Source organism: Metopolophium dirhodum, chromosome 6 (genome assembly GCF_019925205.1).
Source record: "Metopolophium dirhodum isolate CAU chromosome 6, ASM1992520v1, whole genome shotgun sequence".
Lineage (NCBI taxonomy): Eukaryota > Metazoa > Arthropoda > Insecta > Hemiptera > Aphididae > Metopolophium > Metopolophium dirhodum.
In genome coordinates this window covers 12102676-12124000 of record NC_083565.1, presented here as the reverse complement: position 1 = coordinate 12124000, position 21325 = coordinate 12102676, and the positions used below count along the sequence as shown (strand labels likewise).

Genomic DNA, 21325 nt, shown 5'->3' with positions numbered 1-21325 from the left:
ATAATAATTAATCATGTAAGTACCTACATATAGAATTAGATAATAATCAATTAAAAATATTATAGGTAGTGAAATTGATTGAACAAGTATGAAATTAACTTGTTTAAGGGATTTAACATTTAAAATTATCGTTAAAATGTTATATAATAATGCATGTTATTTTACAGTTTATGTTTATTCAAATATAAAATATTTGTCTAATTAACAACACATTATGTACATTTAAAAAAGTATTTTACACCTAAAATATTTTCACAAGTAATTTATTTAAATTTAAGTATACTAAAAATATTAGATGACCATTAAATTTGACATTCGATTAACTTTTATAAATACCAGAAAAGTGTTTCACGAACAATTTATTCACTATTTTATGAAAATAAATAGTCAAAATGATGCAAAAAGGCTGTATAAAATTTAAATAGTCGTATAACTTGTATACCTAACCATCGATTCACCTATGAATTAAATTAAGAAAATCTTATTTATTAATTGAAAATAAATACATATTCATAAAACACTGAATACTATTAGTAAATAATAAATATGATCATCTGAATTTTTTTTTAAATAAATATTTTAAATAGTTTAGGTATTGCGCATTATTATTTAAGTATATGACACGTAATATCCATATAGGTTTCCAAGGACAACCAAAGTAGAATTTTTATTTTCTTGCTATAATGCTTGGTTTATTTTTAGTTATAACACCACATATTTTATGGAACCACTCGCAATATATAGGCCCACCATATTGCACGGCGGTCCTGCAATACGTCTGGGTTTTACTAAATCGTAGCCGCATAGACTCTGCAGGAAAAATTTTAACGAGCTCTCTTTTGAAACCGAACAATTTTATTACTACCTATCTAAAACACAACTCTTTCTTCTCTGATTTGTAATTTTAAAATAAATAAATAGATCGAATATATAGCACATAATGTTGTAATTTATTATACATGTATAATATAATATAATATGTAACTAAGCGTATGGAAGGAAACTTTACATAGATTGCTGGTTGCATAACAATAATATTTTTTTTCTTAATTTACAACAATATTATTGTATGCTCTTAATGTTAAAATCCGATAAACAAAATTTACGGGTTTTTATGAATCAACAACATAGTGCATCTCATTTTATCAATACCATTTAGGTTGTTCGATTAAATCTGCTGTCTGGTTCAGTATACATACTTTCAAATAGGTGAAAAATTCAAATATCCCTTGTTGTTAAATCTGAACTGTTAGTATTTACTATTTAACGAATTACATCAGAAAGAATCAATCATTTTTTAGGCAAATGTCAAGACATATCATAATTGGGTAAACGGACATTCCCCCCAGGACATTTTCCCCTCATATATTTTTTAATTTAATTATTGACTAATAATATTGATTTTAATAATATAATATTGTATAAAATTATTTTTATTTTCATAAATATAATAGATTATAAATGTATATGTTTGATCAACTGAACTAGGTACTTACTTGAAACAATAAAAATTAAGAAAAAAAATAAGTAGGTACCTATAAAGTAAAATATAATTAATAATTAATAAAAATGGTTAAGAATACCGACATAAAAATGATACATTTTGTAAATAATATTTGAATTCTGATTCTTTTGTTATTTGTTATTTCTTAACTTATATTTTTTAGCCTTTGTTCATATATATATTTTGTTTTTATTTTGTTAAAACTGTACCAGTTTGAATATTTAACAATTTAATAATTGCTTGTGAATTTCATTCAAGTAGTTCAGTTTATCAAAAATATAAATCTAAAATTTATATTATATTATATTTATGAATATATTTGAAAAAATTATACAATAGGCATAAATTAATTTCATATTAAATAATAATATTATATTATTAAATAGTAAACTTTAAAAAAAAAAAGGTGGAAAATGTCCGTATCAAAAATATATCTGGGGAAAATGTCCTACTACACCGAAAACAGTCGGGGGGGGGGGGGGGAAATGTCCACGATTCCATAATTAGATGCAATTATGAAATTTCCGAATCACCGAAAAGTCAGTGTTGTTACAGAATTTTTTACACACTAAATATAATTGTTACGAAAATAGTAATTTTATTCAAGCAATGGAATTTGAGAAAACAGGAATTCGACGTTTTCCAATTTTGGCGGAACGGGCCATGATAATGGCCTTTAAAAGCGCGTGGCTGTAGGGTTGGAATTATGTAACATAATAATATTTTATATTATATACATACCAATGCATATTATAAGTTATAACATATGCCATAATGTAATATTATCAATTATGTACAAATGTTGAAAAAAACGTTTTGTGCAGCACGAGAAAAAATTAGGAGCGACCTTCCCGAAACGTCGGAGCACACCATCAACGCGTGATAATAATATTATAATATAATAATATGTTATAAATAAATATAATAATAATAATAATAATAATAATAATAATAATATGCCGCCACAGAAACATAAGCCATGACACGACTTGTTTTTATTTTCTGCGTTATCTGCAGATTCCTCAAAGGTTGTGCTGCATGTGCGCTCCGTCGGTTCGTGGAGGTTCAATATCATTGTTACTATAATGCCCATAACGTCTATGGTATACATAATAATATATATATATATCATTACATTAATATTATATAATAATGTTTCCCGGAACGGCCGGAACTATAAACAATCACGAGTATGTCAGTGCGGCCGTTTATCACGACAACGGAAATGACGTCATGTACGAAATACTCCCGCGGGGGCCAAAAGGCCGCACACATTGTACCGCCGCCGTCGTGCAGGTCGTCGAAATATATTAAAACATATTATAAGTAATAATGTAACAACATTAAAAACAAATTCGGCACAAGTTTCGTACAAGCGATCGGGTACACGCTGCGTATATATATATTATATAATAATATATACATACAATAACAATAATATTAAAATAGGAACGAGTTGTCCTTTTTACAAACCAATATAGAATAATAGAAATGCATAACATGAGCACATGATGCTATATATATTTAAGTATTGCAATAAATATATATTTGTATACATATTTTGATCTTTCCTATATCTGTACGCCAATGGAATAATATTCGTGTGCGAAACCGAAATACCGAATACCTGGCGAAATTGTATAATTATTATAGATTAATTCTCGACGACAACGATAGACTACAGCTAGCAGGACACTCGCAGATTAAAGGAAACTGGGCCAAGTGGTGTTGAACATCCGAAATAATTTTTTTTAGAGATTTCTTAGAGTTTCTTAAATTTAATCGTATTGAAACGAAACCTTAACATGGTAATTTTAGATACAGATCTTATACAAATGTCCTGAATTTGACAATTTACCTATCTAAAAATAAAACGGAATTCGCGATACGCAGTGTACAGAATAAGGTATTGAAATAAAATTAACATTTTTAATTCACTTAAATATTTTAGAAAAATTCCCATTTGGAAATCACCAATACTCAATAGGTACTTCAATCTCTACATATTAAACTTCAAATCACTCTCACTCTTTCGGTTTAACACATCGTGGTCGGTTTACGGGTCAATACGAATGTAATCTGCGACTTAGTTCCCATCGAATTCGTATATAATCGAAAGCTGTAGTACACTTTAAAGCGATGGTGCGTTACCGTTACACTTTGCAACCGGGCCAAACGTAAGCACGACCGTTTTCTACAGATGTTTTCTACCCGACAAAAATTTGTTTTGAGTTTATGGACGTTTTATACCTGGAAAATATTAATAGGACATATTTGGTTCTCAAGGTTGTATTACGTTATTTACTTAGCCATAGCCATTATACCTAGCCATAGAGGGTTTTTTAGAAGAGAGAGAGAGGGGGGGGGGGGGGGGTTGAAATCAATTCAATGAAAAAAAAGTTGGCAAGTGGGTGTCGTTCTGCTCTGCAGTGGGTCACTGTAATGGATTGTGTTGTATTTGAATTCAAATATGATATAATATAATAACGTATAAGAAAAACGATTCTGAGCGAAAACGGTCAGTCAGCCTATGATATTACTAAGTATATTTGATGATATATTGTAAATAAAGTAATTTATATATGACTTATTTACGTGAAACCTTGTTTTAAATTTTCAATCCTTAGCTATAAAAGTTGAACATTTTATACATTTTTAATTACAAAATAATTATTAAATTTTAAATTTGATAAATTTCGTCAAATTCGAACTTTAAATGCTTATTAAAAAAATTGTGCTTATGTATTTTTAATATTTTTCAACTGCTATTGTAACAATATATCAGAAGCCTTGAAATTAATTTTCACGCTTTTTTACTCAACAAATAAAATTGTATTGATAATAAAAAAATATACAATATATTATAATATTATGGTCTACCTATGACCTTTGTATATCTTAAATTTATAATACATGTATTTCTTTTACTGAACAGAGTGTTACATGGTATTCAATATACCTTGGCGCTTTTCGTAGGTTATTTTATTTAATCCGGACTTTTAATTTGGACAATCTAGGGCGAATCAGTCCGGTTAATGAGGTTCTATTGTATTAATTATTAAATTTTTTTCTCACGAAAATGATAAGTAGATGAATGGTAGTAATTTATCCTACAGATAAAATTACAAATAATTTTAATTAATTTAATATGACTTGTAACTCCTATAGGGGACTCAATATCCTATCTTAATATTTTCCGCGGACAATACGTCCGGAACGGTGTAACCTCAATTTATTCTTTGACCGGGAGAAACCGATAGGGACAAATTCGTTATCTTTATAGACTATAGAGTGATGTACAACATCACCTTGTAAATCGCTGGCACCGCCAACGCAAACAGCAGCCCGTGATGACGACGTGATGGATATATTATTGTAAGCATTGTATTGTAGAGACATAATAATAAAGTTGGATCGTAATATAATATGATGTACCAAGTAAATCGATCTCTTCACGCCAAAATAATGTAGCTGGATATTCTAAATAGCTGGACGCGAGTAAAATCGTTCAACAATATTATCATTAGTACAATTAATATAATATACAATTCCGGCGGGTTCGGCGAGCATCGATTCAAATTATCCCGAACACCTGACGCACGTCGTTTAGGTACATTTCGAGAATTTATATACTTCGGAAGCGGCTTGCAAATTATAACCTACGCGGTTACACGCCACACGTAAAACGCACTCACGCCGTTTGTTATACATTCGTCAAAAGAGAATATTATACGTTACGCGTACACAACAATATAAAATATTATATTATTATATTATGTGGCAGCAACGGCGGCGGACACGCCACACGCGCCAAACCTCGTGCGCGCGAGAACCACTGCTTCCGCGGTGGCAGATGGTATATACAGGGTGGTTCACAGTGGCGCAAATAGGAAAAATGTTTAGGGGGGGGGTTAAGCCCCAAAAAATTGTTTTAAATTATAATATTTATTATATTATTATTTTCGAGGGGGATTTGACTATTTGAGTAATTTTGAAGGGGCTATAAGCCCCCCACCTATTTGAGCCATTGGTGGTTCACCAAACATGCTAACCCTTATTTTTCTTTAATAAAGCAGTAGTTGTTCAATATCTGAGTTTTTGAATTTTGAAGTGTATTTAAAGACCATATTTGTCCAATTCTTGAGATTTTATATACTATACATTGTATTATCGTACGTCCCGTGGAGATACAAATTTTTGTTTTTCAAATTAAAACCCTCCTTTTACTGTTTACTGTTATTTTATTATTTATTTAGTGGACAGTTTTCCTGAACTTTTTGACGTATCAATAGATTTGAACGAGTAGTTTTTGAGTTATTTTACTTCGTGTAGGTACTTACTTGGCTATACTTGAGATAATAGATGAAGGCTATATTATCGTGATCTAAAAAATGTATAAATCAATTGTAATCCATCAGCATTTATAATTTTTATAAAATGTAAACATTTTAATATCTGAGAAACTGCTCGTTTGAATTATTGGTTAATTTAAGGTAACCAACATTTAAAAAAAAGTTATCCATTAAATAATTTACAGTAAAATAGGTGGGTTCTCATTTGAAATCAGAAGTTTTTATCGCCACAGGACACTAAAATATGGAGTTTAAGTATATTTAAAAAAAAAACATAAATTGAATTTTAAATTTGAATTTTGTTCAATTGATAAATCACCCTGTATAATGTAGGTATATTATTATTGTGTGTGTGTGTGTGTGTGTGTGTGTGTGTGTGTGTGTGTGTGTGTGCGTACGCGTGACCTGCAAGTGGCGGGGCTGCTTGCAGTGTCAAGGTGGTAATATTATAAGTTGCACCTTGTGAGATGACGATAATGTGATGTGGGCCGCCGACTGCTGTTCCATGCAGCAGTCTTCGAGGGTGACGACGCCGGTGCAGATGAAAACAACGCCGCGTATATACGCCGAGACAAGACCTAACCTGCACGAGTTTTCGGGACGGTATAGGGAGTGAGGGGGGTGGCAAGAAAAGTGAAAGAGAGGAAAAAAATTATACGCGTTTAACAATAATAATAAACTTAGGTACACCTATACATATCGCCATATCGGCTGTATTTAATAATAATAATAATAATATTGTTATGTGTGTGTGTGTACGAGAAGCAGCTGCCGAGCGCGCTTGCTGCCGCGTCTCACCATATAATATAATATAATATATAATAAGACGAACGGGCGGGCAGCTGTCCTCCGGACCTTTTTTTCTTCATTTTTCTTATATAATATACATATGGACTCTGCACGCGCGCCCGTCACTAACACTTATTATATTATATACAATATACATTATACCTACATATAGGTACCGGCAATGACGGCTTACACACACACACACACACACACATATATTATACATAAAAATATATGTTGGTAGTTTGGTACGCGCGAGAGAGAAATAATATAATTATTCGTATATATATATACATAATATAATATGTACACACATAGCCAGTGTGTTCCCGCGCCCGCGTTTTTTCGTATTTTTATGTGTAGGTATATAATATGAGGTATAGGTACTGCGTACATGCGTTTGCCGGCGCCCTCCTCTTGTGTATATCCGTGAGGCAGCTGTCGGTCTTTTTTTTTTTTTGGGTTATTTTTTTCCCGCCACGAGATGACGAGCGGAGAAAAAGAGCGCGCCAAAGAAACCGCCGAGGCTCGGTAGCGCGTGCCCCGAGAATACACATTATTATTATTATTATTATTACAACGATATAATATTACACGTGAATAATAATACAAGGAGAACCGGAACACCACTCCATAATATACGCGATACACCCATTATACGACGACGCCGTTGAGCTAAGGGCGGACCGCCAGGTGCATTCCACCGCGAGTTCGCGACGACTATTTTTATTTTCTCGTCATCCACGTTTCCGAGGGTTTACGTTTTTTTTTCTCCAGGTCGCGTCCCGTCGTACGAGTGACTTTTTGCTTGTACGTTGTAGGTAGTATAATAGGTATACACCGCCGCCGATATGTTTCCACGGAAGTTCGATTTCTGTACACAACCGACACCACCCCATTCGTGTGTATTTTTTTTATCTAAATACCCACGCGCTCTTCAATTTTATATTATTGTACCGATTCAATATATATTTTATAACAGACTACATATTATACGACGACGCACATTATAGTTTATATAGATTATAATTTATAGGCTTGCGCAGGTCTTCGGCAGTCATGATGGTGACAGTGACACGATAGGAAATTCAGGTGGTCTCACGTTAATAATATATTGGCCCCTCACATTTCTCAAAAACCCCTTATTTAATCATATCATTATTACAAAATCAAAATAGATAAACAAAATTATATATAATTATATAATAGTATCCCTTCAAAAAAATTATTCTATGAGGTAAAGATAACTAAAGAGGGACTTTGTAATACATTTTAGGCTTTTATATACCGAGGAAAAGATAAATTGTATCAACACCGATAAAAATACTGAAACAAGCCAAAACATTTGATATAATATATACCTACGCAAATGGGTAAATTGTTTAAAAAGCGCCAACAGTTTTCGAAATGTTAATATAAGAATTATGTAAAAATCTAAAGCATAGGTATACGATTATTTTTTTCTGAATTACAATGAAAAACAAATTCGATTTTGTCGAAAGCAATAATATAACGCAACACAGTTAATATTCCCATTTCCCATAGTTTTTCTCAATTATTTAGAAAAGTTCTGGCAATTCCCAATATTTAATCCCTATAAATATAAAAACTAGATAGGAACAACCCTTGATGTTAAGATTGGAGAAAATAGTCTACTCCTAAACTAAAACGTGAAAATATGACTTCATATTATCTTGATGTACAAAATTAATTTTTTTTTAGTACGCACAATGCATATTGTGTGTATAGTGTGGTGTGTACACATCATTGTAAAACCAATACATTTTCGTCGCAACTTAGAATCTAAAAGTAACAAATTTAAATTTAAAAAAAAACAGTATATTTTATATTAGTTTAATGTTTTTATTTACAGACTTAATTTTTGGATGGTTGTCAAATTCATCAGTATCTGAATATTCCGCAACAATGTTTTAGTTATTTTACTTTTAAGTATAAGGAGTGTGACTGTGTGAGGTCGTGTGGTTGTCCAATCTTGTCCACTTATAAAATAATGATCCTGTAGTATCGCATAGGTGATAGGTACTCGTAGTACTCACTTAAATCAGCCCTAATCACTAATCATTACATGTTACTCTATCACATGCGCATTGATGATTTGACTATCCGTTTGAACGCGAGATTTAAAAAAAAACAACAAAAAAAACAGTATACCTATCCATAGATATATATGCAACTAAAAATTCTGGAGAAAGCGTATCGAATTAATTTAGGTAATTCATAATTATTATGTTCGCCAGATTGTAATTCAATTTAAAACATTTCCCTTTTTGATTTTAGTGTAAACTGTAAAAGTTTCATAGTATTTATTAACATACACCTATATCAGTACTCAAAGGAATTCTCCACTCCTTTTCTGCAGAAACGACGTGCAGTGCAACATTGCACGTGAAAATAAATAATAATAAAAATTATGTTTTAAATCCTCAGTGATGGAAATGTTTAAGATAAATATATACTTAATATATAATGATGTGCTTTGCAATGGCTTGTTATTTTCAGCCTACTACTTTTAGGAACTATACGTAAGTTTCATACTGCACTCCTTTAGATTATAAATTGAGTACTGACTACTGATTGAGGGAGGACGTATTTATAACTTCACAGAATTTGCAGGGAAAATCATAAACAATTACAATGAAGGAATATTAAAAAAACGATGTAGAAAAAAAATATAATAAAATATCGATCAATTTTGGGTAAACGATAATAATTGTAAGGTTAAACTGTAAGGCTCTGCTGTAGGTACATTAGGTGTCGTGTGGGTCACTGTAGTCTGTAATCGGTGTGTAGTGTGTTAAATTTGAATTCAATGATATGAGATCGCTGAACACCAAAAACGATTCGAAAGATAATCTGTTAGCTTATATTAATATCCATGTACATTACTATAAGTAAATTTTGTGATATTATAGCTATTAAAGTATGTACTTAATTTATTTTACCGTTATTAAAACAATAGGTTGAATAAATTTTTGATTTAATTTGAAATACTTTAATGTTTCAAGTCTTGAATAATATTTTTAAATTATAATAAAATAATTAAAACCGTTATTTTCCGTTGAAATATCTACAATTTCGTCCAAATTTGAACTTTAACTATATATTAAAAAAAACCGTGATGATATAATTTTCAGATTTTTTGGTAAGGTACTGTATAAAATACTTATGAAAAACCATGTTTTAAATATTTAGGTATAAAAATTAAACATTTTACACAAAATAATTTTCAAATGTTATCGTGATTTTGATAAATTTTGTCAACATTTAAACTTAAAATGTTTTTTTTTTTTAAAAATGTCTTAAATATTTTTTAACTGCTATTATAAAAACTTACGAGGAACATTATATTAAATAAGTGATAGATTTAAATTGTGCCTATAATAAATTAATATTATAATTCCGTGTGAAATTTGACATACCAAATATAAAATCAGATCAATAGTTATGAAAAAAAGTTTACTAGCCTGTGATGTAATAAAAATAAATATGTTCATAACTGAGAATATCTTTTGATAATCTTCTATAAGCCGAATTTTGTTATCACGGATTAATATACTGGACACGCAACGATGCATATTATCAATGCTGTTTTTTTAAGTCCACCCGCTTCTCACATTGCGGTAGGACTACTAGCGCTTTATAGGATTGTTGTGTTAACCTGGAGAATAATGAACTATTATTTCCTTATTCTCCCGGTTAACACAGAACAATCCTATAAAGCGCTAGTTGTACTGCCGCAACGTAAGAAGGTGCGGACTTCACTTATCACAGGTTTGTTGCGTATCCAGTATATTAATCTGTGGCAGTTATAAACATAATATTATACTTATATATTAAAGAGATCTAAGAAATTAATATTTTTTCTTAGAACGTAAGTCAATATAATATTGTGTGTTGCTGTATACGTTCATACAACATTGTATAGACTTACCACTATCAGATCAATTCAAAAATAAATAAATAAATAATTTTTTCGGTCGGGTGGTGGCGGCCTCACTATCTAGACAACTGCCTGCCCAGAGAGAGGAGAAATAAATAATTATTAGGTGCGATTCGCTATATGTAAAAATAAAATGTTTTTATATTAATAAAACTATTATAATAATGTATAAGTAATATAATATACATATTTAACCATTGAGTATGATATAAATGATATAGCGTATAATATACTATATTATATTATAATCAAACAGCAGTAAAATAATATTGTATATATACATCGATTCTATCTCTATGTATATTATTATTACTATTATTATAAGCGTTCGTGTATAATATTACATTATTATAAGCATGGCTTTGCGCTCCTTTGGAGAGAAGCCATAACAGAGCACATAACACAAGCGCTTAAAATGTAAAATATATACAGGTATACCTGTATGGCTGTATACTCGAGCCGAGACTAAAAAGAACAACGTTGATTTTTAACAGTCGATTGGTTTTGTGGGCTTAATGAAATTATTACAGCCCATGTATTATACAATTACAATGTTTATTTTATAATAATAAACGAGTTAGAAACCCTTTTGAAAATGTTTACAAATTAGATAATTACAATGATTACAATAACACTTAAAACAGATTAATATTAATAAAATTAACAAATGGTAAAATTAAAGATCAATATAGGTATCTTTATTGTCCATTAACATTAAACGCCTAATAGGCTCATTTTTCATGTAATAACTCGAACATAATATAGGGACATGGAAAGGAACACTAGAACGGTTTTAACGAGGAAGAACCTTGAATTTGAGAAAGGACAATAAATCAGATGAATCGACTTAAGCAAACGCAGTCACAGTCCTTTAAGAAACTTTACGCAAAGCATTCGCCTGCGAAAAATGCCTCCATTTAAGGACCTATTAAAAATAATGCATAGAGGATAAGAGATAAAAAATCTCAGCTGGAACAAAAACTCACCGGAAGGACCATCAGAGCCAACGGACGATAAGCCATGAAGTGCATGTAGGCTATTGAAGATATCAATAACACTGATGGAAATATTGTTAGGTAGATCAAGTGGTGGAATATTCAGGTAATCGATATTGAGTTCAGACTGATCATTTTAATACATAGAGGAGAAGTAAGAGGTTAAAAGATCAGCAGCTCCCCGTTTATCCGATGAGACCGATTAATTGAAGGGAATATCATTGTCGGAGCGACTACCATTAATGAATTTCCAGTAGTTAAACAGGTGGGAGCACTCTGAGTTGGGAAACTTAATATTCAATCGAGAGAGCTCTCAACTCTCAAGTTAGGATTATTACAAAAAATGAGATCAAGTAAGGAGCCATATAATTGTTGAGTACAGCATTTAGCTGATAAAAAGCAAATGATTCAGGAATACATTGTGCAATGCAAACAGAAGAGAAATAATATGTTAAGCCGTCAATATCTCTATCCCAAGATATTTCAGGTATATTATAATCACCACAAAAAACAAAAGAAGAACCAGGATATTCGTTAGGTATTGTTATGTATTCGATATGAGTCTTATATATTAAAAAGAAGGCGATTGAGGAGGAATATAGAATCCACCTATTATAAATGACAATAACACTAACTTGAAGCGTACACAAACTTGTTTAATGTTATGCTGGAAAACAGTAATAAGGTGTGAGGGAATATCCTTACGTACATCAACGAGGACACCTCAACCATGAGTATAATAACTAGAAAAACTACATCGACCAATCTAAAAATATTATAACTAAGTAACCTCAATTCACAGTTATTTATAAAATTAGTTAACCATATCTCGGTTAAAACAAAAAATATATAATTAAAACAGGAAGTATTACATCTAAAATTATTAAAGTATCGTCCTTAAGCCACGACAGTTCTAATAGAATCCCGAGACCGTTAGATCGATAGCCGAAGTATTTAGGATTGTTTGCTTGACTGGATCCGGGTAAATCCGTTTTTTGACCGAGTAGAAGAGACTTTTGGGACAACACTTGAATTTACAATCCTAAGACACGACACCATCTTTGTTTCTTAGCTCCAGTTCTGTATGACATGCTCGTAAAAGTTGACGTAAGATGGTCTTGTCCTTAACAATTCTAAAATCATCAGAAAAAGTAGAACAATTCCGTTTAGAATTGCTAAAGGATTCAATAAGACTATCAGCCTCTTCTTTAGTATGAAATATAATTTATATGGGTCGAGAAGAGCTCTCACGAGATTTACCAAGACGTATTACTCTAGCAATCGCGGGAATACAATAACTAAAAATACGATTGATCGTGGTTCTGTCATCTAAGATACGTTCGGAAGTAGTTCCATGAGCAGATTCAGTGATACCATAGACGATAGCGTTGGAGGCGCATCTCTCACGCTCAAATGTTTCTTGCAATATATGAGATACAATGGCAGGCGTTTGCACAGAAAACCCTGTTGCGTCCGAATTATTTACCTTCAACTTCGAATCATCTAATTCAGAGAGCATTTTCGTATTTTCAACTTTAAGTTCAGACACTAGAGATGATAATCTATTGAAATTATTTGTTGGATCAAACAATGATGCCAAAGAAGATAAGGACTCATCACGCAACTCGGCAATAGCAGACATTAAATCAGCATTAGAAGGAGAGTATCGGTTACTAGGCACCACTTTGGGTGAAATCGAAGAAGTATTTTTATTGGTAGTACCCCGGGTAATACGGATTAGAGACGATGCACTCATGTTCAGCACTCTGTAGACCACTGCATAAAGCACTACGCAAACCATGTATCTGCTATACATGTAACGTCGTTAAGTCACACTGGCAGCAGGTAATCAACTTTGATACTGGTTAGGATTATCGCTAAAATGGTCGTAAACGGAACGATATGCAAGACTGAACAGTACGCATGTACCCATAGAACAGAAATAAAAACTTACGTTTCTGCGGCGGCCGTGTAAAGTTAATGGAAGTAACTATAAAACTTCATTGAAAGGAAGGTTTTGATCTGACATTTTTTTTATTTGTGTCTGTGTACACTATAAGCAGTTGAAATAATTCTTCGATTTTCAACTTCAGTATCTTGTTCGATGGGAAAGTGAATCTAGTTGGTGTTTGGGTAGGTCAACATTTAAAATTCCCAGTAATTTCAAAAGCGCCGATAAAAACAAAAAACAAATTAAGGAAAACGGGAATTTTTACGCAAAATCGTAACTTTAAACAAATTACCGCAGATACATGAAATATTTTGACTTGTTTTTAGCTGTTTACAGACATTTTCAGTTTCCAATTTTTTAGTTTTTTTTTCTATAAACGTCATTAAAATTTTATTCGTTGGGTCAAAAAGCTTGAAAATTTAATACAAGGCTCCTAATATATTGTTACAATGACAGTTGAAAAATATCGAAAATCATGGCCACGATTTTTTTTATAATCATTTAAAGTTCGAATTTTGTCAAAATACGTAAAATTCACGAAAATGTGCAAATTAATATGAGTTAGAAAATTATAAAAATTTTTCTTTTTAAAACTAAGATTTTAACATTTTATACAAGTTTCCTTTTATACAAGTGTCTACCATTAACAAAAAAAAAAAAAATGTTTATCAGAAAGTCAAATTAAATGTACATTTGAAGTTTGATGTTTTTACATAATTGAATTCAAAAACGAATAATTGTAGATACTAGAAAATTACACTAATTAATTACTCGCTCCGCTCAGAATCTAAAACACACTTTATTACATTTATTACATTACACAATCAATACACTCATCGTTCCGCTCAGAAACTAAAAGCGTAAAAAATTCAGGTTTTCCTTATTAATTGTTTTTAGTTTCCGCAGCGCTTTTGAAAACTATACTAGGACATTTTTACTTTTGACCCCCCCCCCCCCCCAAGTACCAACTAGATTTTTTTTCCTATCAGAAAAGATGCTGTTAAAGAAAATTTAAGTATTTTTACTGTCCTAAAAGGTGACAGACACAAATAAAAATTTAAAAAATACATACATCATTGTAATACCACTATATTCATCATTCCGCTCAAAATCTAAAATGCTATGTACCATTCAAAAAAGTAAAACTTTTAAAAATAATAAAGATTAATACATAATATTTTTTACTAAGTTACGGTAGTAACTTTAAATTATACAATTTAAATATTTCCAAAAATATTGATAGTTATTTAAACAAAAATGAATGTTTACCTTTAAATAAGAATCACCTTGTCTATAAATTATGTGGGGCGGCGAGTTTGTTGTTACCAGTCGCGCAATGCGTAAGTAACGCTCGCAGCTACTAGCTCCCGGATGGGTGACCACCCGGGTTCATAGTAGGAAAAACCTAGCCACACATACACGTGTTTACTGTTTGCGTTTGCTTACCTACCGTATTACCGTAACAACACCTTACCAACCATAGTTCATAATCCCCTACAGCTAATGGCTATAGGCACCAGGCTTAAGGTCAATAAAAAAAAATAATAATAATAATATGATACGCGAATACGCAATACGTATAAACCGTCGCGAATTTTATCAAAACAACGATGAATTCTATACAAGACGCGCGCGAATAAAATTATATTATATAGGTACTTGTATTATTATTATTATTACTTACGGTGAATGAGAACATTCGCATATTTTTAGAATATGTAACATACATGATACATCACTATAGGTATACGTTATACCTATATACTGCGACGACGTGCAGACAATGGGAGAGAGGTCGTGGATTCGAATACGTGTGCTACTCACTACTCAATCATCACAATTATTATTCTCTGCATACAGATTAGCAAGCTACAACGACGCGCGTTTAGTATTCTTAGATGCACCGGTCGGCTTTTTTGACATTTCGACGGAGGAACCGATGATCCGATGATCCGATTCCTCCTAACAAATAGAAACCTTAACATGCCGCGTATTGGTAAAAAATGACATGTGGCACATATTTTTTGACGTTGTTTCCTACGGGTTTATGGCCGATGACTATTTAACCGAATATTTAACACGATAGGCGTAAATTGTATATTTAATATTATATTATATAATTATTATAAATGGATTGAATATAATAATATAATAATATGTTATATTTCCCGACCATATAAGGACACATAATGGTGGGAGGGGATGGTAGCGCCCCCGGCAGGTTAAAATTTGTTTTAAAAAAATTGTTTATTAATTTTCATATTAGTAAAACACATTTGCGTACCTATTGCGTTATCATAATATCGAAAACTTAATCTTGTATGCTGCAATTGTAAAATGTTTTTAATGATAATATATATAAATATATATAGGTAATCTATTTTAATAATTCAATAACATTATTAATAATGAACTGAGCATATGTTGTATGCAAGGGACGTGGGACATAGATTATTTTAGCATCCCCAACATTCTACCTATGCTATGAATTTGTACTTTGTAGTTATACTTATCGCGTACAGTTATATAATTGAAACAGCAGTCGGTTGGAGAAATCCAACGTGTCCAAAAATATGGTACTACGTTTTATTGCAGTTTTGGATACTTCATATGAAGGTCTACAACGTGTGATATTAATTCAAATTGAATATTTTCCAAGTTGTATAATATGTGTACGGTGTACCTACAGTTATGTTAGATGTATATAAAATGTAATAGGTAGGTACCTACTACTTACTAGTTGTATGTACGCGATTTACATATGCTATTAAATTGATCGGAGTGAGTGGCACGTATAGACGTATAGTGATATATACTATTATAGTCAACAATCTCTACATATAATATATAAATGACAAACATTTTTTCTACCTAGCTATGTTCTTTATGCACTCCTAAACCATTCATCCGATTTCGATAGACTAGACCTTTGGGAAGAAGATAGGCTACATTTTACACATATTTACACAAAGGTAAATAAGAGGTTCAACCCGGAGAGGTTAGTATATTATTATACTGTTCAAAATATAAACACTTTGACGCTGATCAAATTAAAAATATATTGGTAATTTACGTCATTACTCGTTCGGGTTGTTTTATCGTATAAGAAATTATACCACTCAGATTAAAGCAAATTCGTTATAAAGAGTTTTTAATTGAACTCATTTTCTTACCAAACCAACGATTTTCTTAGACAACGAGCTTATTACTACAAATGCGTTAATTTATATTTAATGATTACCTACAGTTATAATAAACGTTTCAATAAATATTCAATAGCATGAAATGTTTTAGCATGTTAAAACGAGGAATCAGTATCACTTAAAATAAATATATAAAAAATTATATTTACAACTCGAAGGTAAAATATAAGTATACATATATAGTAATTGCACATGCTTAAGACATAAACTTCTCTATAAATAGCAACGTATTTCATATAGGCAGTAATGTAAAATTATAACAAATACGTTTTATAAGATTTTAAACGGTATTGAGTAGGGTCTTCCAGTATCAGGCAACAAATATGAAATATTACAAAATTATAGATTTCCACAGCTTGATGTATTAAATATGTGTTTCTATAGGTTTTTTAAAATATAATATTTAGTAAGGTTGTCAAAGGTTGCTCTTTGCTTGGTAAAGATATTTTGTTGTAGATTAATTCCCATATTATTAAGTAGACGTCACACGGGCATTTGTTGTATCGGTCTTATAAACGTACAACATGGCAATTTTTACGTTCACAACAATACATATTACTCTGAAATTTCTAAAATTAGACTGAATTTACTTCTTATAAAATGTAAGGGTAAGACTATTATCTAGGGCACCTCAGAGGCCAATATTGATATTTTTAAGAAGAAGCAAGTTATGAACAATTTTAAACTGTTAATTGTTGGTAAATTTTAAAATGATCATAACTTACTTAAAAATAATAATATCAATAAAAGTCTCCGATGCCCTAGATAATAATCTTACCTTAAAATTATATAAGATTTTTCTAAATTACAGAGTAAATTGTATTATTGTGAAAGTATTATTTTCTATGCTGTACGTTTGTAAGGCGGAGACAACAAATGCCCGTGTGGCGTGGTTAGGTAATGTGATTTGAGTATACTATTTATATGATAATATTTTTAATCCCATCGGAATTAGGCATATAAGATGCCTACATAATTATTTTGGCTTCCACATCACTCATCTCTCTTAGATACTAAATATCATTGATGTTATTTAAACCATTTTAATATGGAAATATATATATATTTTACATTAGGTAATTTAATTTGTATTAATATAATAGTATAGTTGACAACCAAAAAAAAGTATTAATAATGTATTATTAATCATGCTATATAAACACGTACTTCAGTATTATACGTTTTACATTTTCATCAGAAATTAATTAAACAATAACACGATTAAATTCTGTTATAAAGAAAAATAATCAATAAATTATAAGAACTTTTGTTCAGAGTATAAACGAACAGAGTTTATAAGAAATATGATTTAATTTTTATCCTATAAGTCTTTAAACAAAATTAGTATAGTTATTATTTCCAAATTTGTAATTAATTATCCAGTTCAGATGTTTCCATACTTAAGAACTAGCCAAGGAACGGGTCATATACACTTTTTTGAATAGATTTTCGGGGCATTAAGCCAAGGAAATTAGTTAATTCGTTTTATGATATAAATATTATGTATATACACTATACAGTGTATATTATACATATAATTTAATTTTATAGGTTTGTTATAACTTATAATTATTTAAATTTATTATTTAATACAGGTTTAAATTTTTTTAATTTCCTTAATAGGTAATGTACAGTTTGTATTTATTGTATGCTGCAGATTTTTAGTATTATTTTTCTGGATTTCTTTATTTACCTATACATATATTTCAAATTTGTACCTATAATATATATTACTGAAGGTCTTACTTTGGAGACCCCTAAGCTAAGTTGAGAGATCTTAGAATCTTATAAAAACTGAAGTTTTAATTAAAATCGAATATATATAGGTACAGTAGATATGTACGGTGGCGTATTTTAGGTTTTTCCGCCTATAGGCACTTTACAAATCGCCACCTTTCCCTTCCCATCCCTCCTAAATGTCGTCACCTTTTCCTCCCCAACCCTCATTGAATGTTTGCATTTTTGTTACCTATGTGTGTACTGGTTCGTACCGTATTGCGAGTGTGTAGGTATAATATGTAGGTAGATGTTTAATTTTGAGCGAACGGACGCGATTGTTTACGGTTTAACTTGTAATTTTAATAATAATTTGTATAAAAATAATTTTTAAACTCAAAAAATTAGTAAAATTAGATTTAATCAAATCAAAAATACTATTTGTAATTTTATAAAAAAATTGTTAAAATTTTCCACCTAACAAAGGTTAGGCCCGTGCCTAAATGTGCCTTTGCGTATGTATTGATTTTTATATTTTGTTTTAATACAACATTTAAGATTTAAAATAATAATAAATAATACCTACTTTCAATATTTTCTATTTTATGAATTTATTAATTATAGATTTTTTATGTCAAATTGCTTTGATTATAATAGGTATATATTTAAATTTGAACACTATAAACTATTTTACGGTGGCTTGGCGTGGCGCGTTGGCTTCTACCAGTCGCGTAATGCGACTGGGAGTAAGTAACGCTCGCAGCTACTAGCTCCCGGATGGGTGACCACCCGGGTTCATAGTAGTTAAAAATCTTGCCATACATACACGTGTTTGCTACCTACCGTAACAACCGTTAAAAAACAATCGTAAAACCAACCTACCGTACCAACCTTACCCCTACCACAGTTCATAACCCCTACAACAGCTAATGGTCATAGTCGCCGGGCTTAAGTTCAATAAAAAAAAAAAAAAACTATTTTATGATAAGACATGTGAATATTAACGAGATTTTTTAAATCTAATTTTTACACTATGTTCATACGCCAGATTCGGGATCAATATATTTAAAAGTTATTAGATAAAATAATTTTACATTCTGCCTATAATGATATACCTATTACAGATACATAATTATTGGTTGCAACACGACTCCAATAGCAGAAATAGCAGAAATAGCAGAAATTTCTAAATTTTATTAACGATTTATAAACATACACGATTCTCTAAATAAAATTTTTAATTACACGATTCCGCATGGTTTTAACTTTTAAATGCAACGTTGCCATACCAAAAAAAAAATGTACAAATAAAACACATTATATTATTGTAATGTACCTAATATGGTTTTGTGGAATGGACGACTGCTGTTTAAAAACCAACACTTATTTACACTTTGTACATTTTCAGATTTATCGTACTTTTCATATTCTGACTTGGACCTGTGGTTTATTTTCTTATGATGTCTGATAAGACTATAATTATAGATGTATTTTGAAGTTATAAAACATTTTGAAGGAAATTTCATAAGCCTTAATTTGATACTAAAACATTTTTTTTCGTACGACGGCAGACGGCATTATTGTCAAATGTTATTAAAAAAAAATAATAATAATAATATTAAATTGTACTATAGCAACTTAATATTATTTCATAACAATTAATAATTAAAAAATGGAAAACTCTAAAATATACGCTTCAAGTATAATAGAATAACTTAATATATTTACCTATTTTTAAACTATTATTTTATTTTTATACATAATACATATACTTGACACTGCATACATTTTACTTTTAAATTATAATATAGTACATTTATACATATATTATAAGTTATAATTTATAATAACGAGAGCAAACAAATATAACGGAAATGTTGTATCAAAAACCAAGGAGAATCGTCTACGTACTATATTAAGTTTAAACAATCTTCACGAAACGCAAATTTGCGTAATCATTCTCTAGACCGTAATTAACACCTACAATTATTTTCAACCGGTAGTAATAGACTAGTAATGAGCATTGCATACCTATAACAAGAAAACCAATAATATATCATGATTTGTTTTGTTCATAGGTATATTGGGTTAAAAAACAAATTATTAGGACTTACCTTGTCGAAATAAATTTTTTATTCTTTAATTGTTATATAAAGTGAGTCAGAAACATCATTATTACAAAAGTGAAAATTTATTCACTTTGAATTAACCAAACTATTGAAAGGTGGGTTTTTAAAAATAATCCGGACATTGATATCTTGGTATGTGTGATACATATCTATATCCAATGTCATTTTCAATCCAAAACGTTAGATTCTTGACATTATTTTATCAAAACGTAAGCGCTTTAATCTCTTTGAAAATAATAACATTTTTTAGCACCAAACCTGTAAATTGAACCTGTAAAAATATCCCTATAAACTTGTACTCCTTAGCTAAGTAAAAATAACACTATACAGTTACCTACTTCTTCGTACTTAATTCACAAGTCATAAGCATACGATTCACACACCATTGTTGTAAATTCTGAAACAACAACCCCATAATATTTATGGAGTTATTGAAAATTATTTTTAGGATTTTTTATGTTAGAGTTTTGAACTTGTGTTTAACATCAATCAACAACCTAGTATTGTATATATAATATATATATATTGATATATTTTGTAGTAATGTAGTACCAAGAGAAAGCTCTATAATTCAAAAGCGCTAACTGTAATCTTGCTATAACAAAATCGTTAAACATTTTGTGCAACAAAAATAAGTTTCGTTTAATAACTTGCATAGTATCTTTAATCGTGGTTTTAGCCGTTGTAGGGCACAAATGTCACGAATGATTCATTTAGATAATACA

The 21325-nt window shown here is 30.4% G+C and overlaps 1 protein-coding gene across 1 annotated transcript in view; it reads right to left on the bottom strand.

Moving 5' to 3' along the window:
- The window catches only part of LOC132946894 (zinc transporter ZIP11), a 71110-nt gene that overhangs the window by 1147 nt on the left and 48638 nt on the right, over positions 1-21325 (bottom strand). The window lies entirely within an intron of this gene.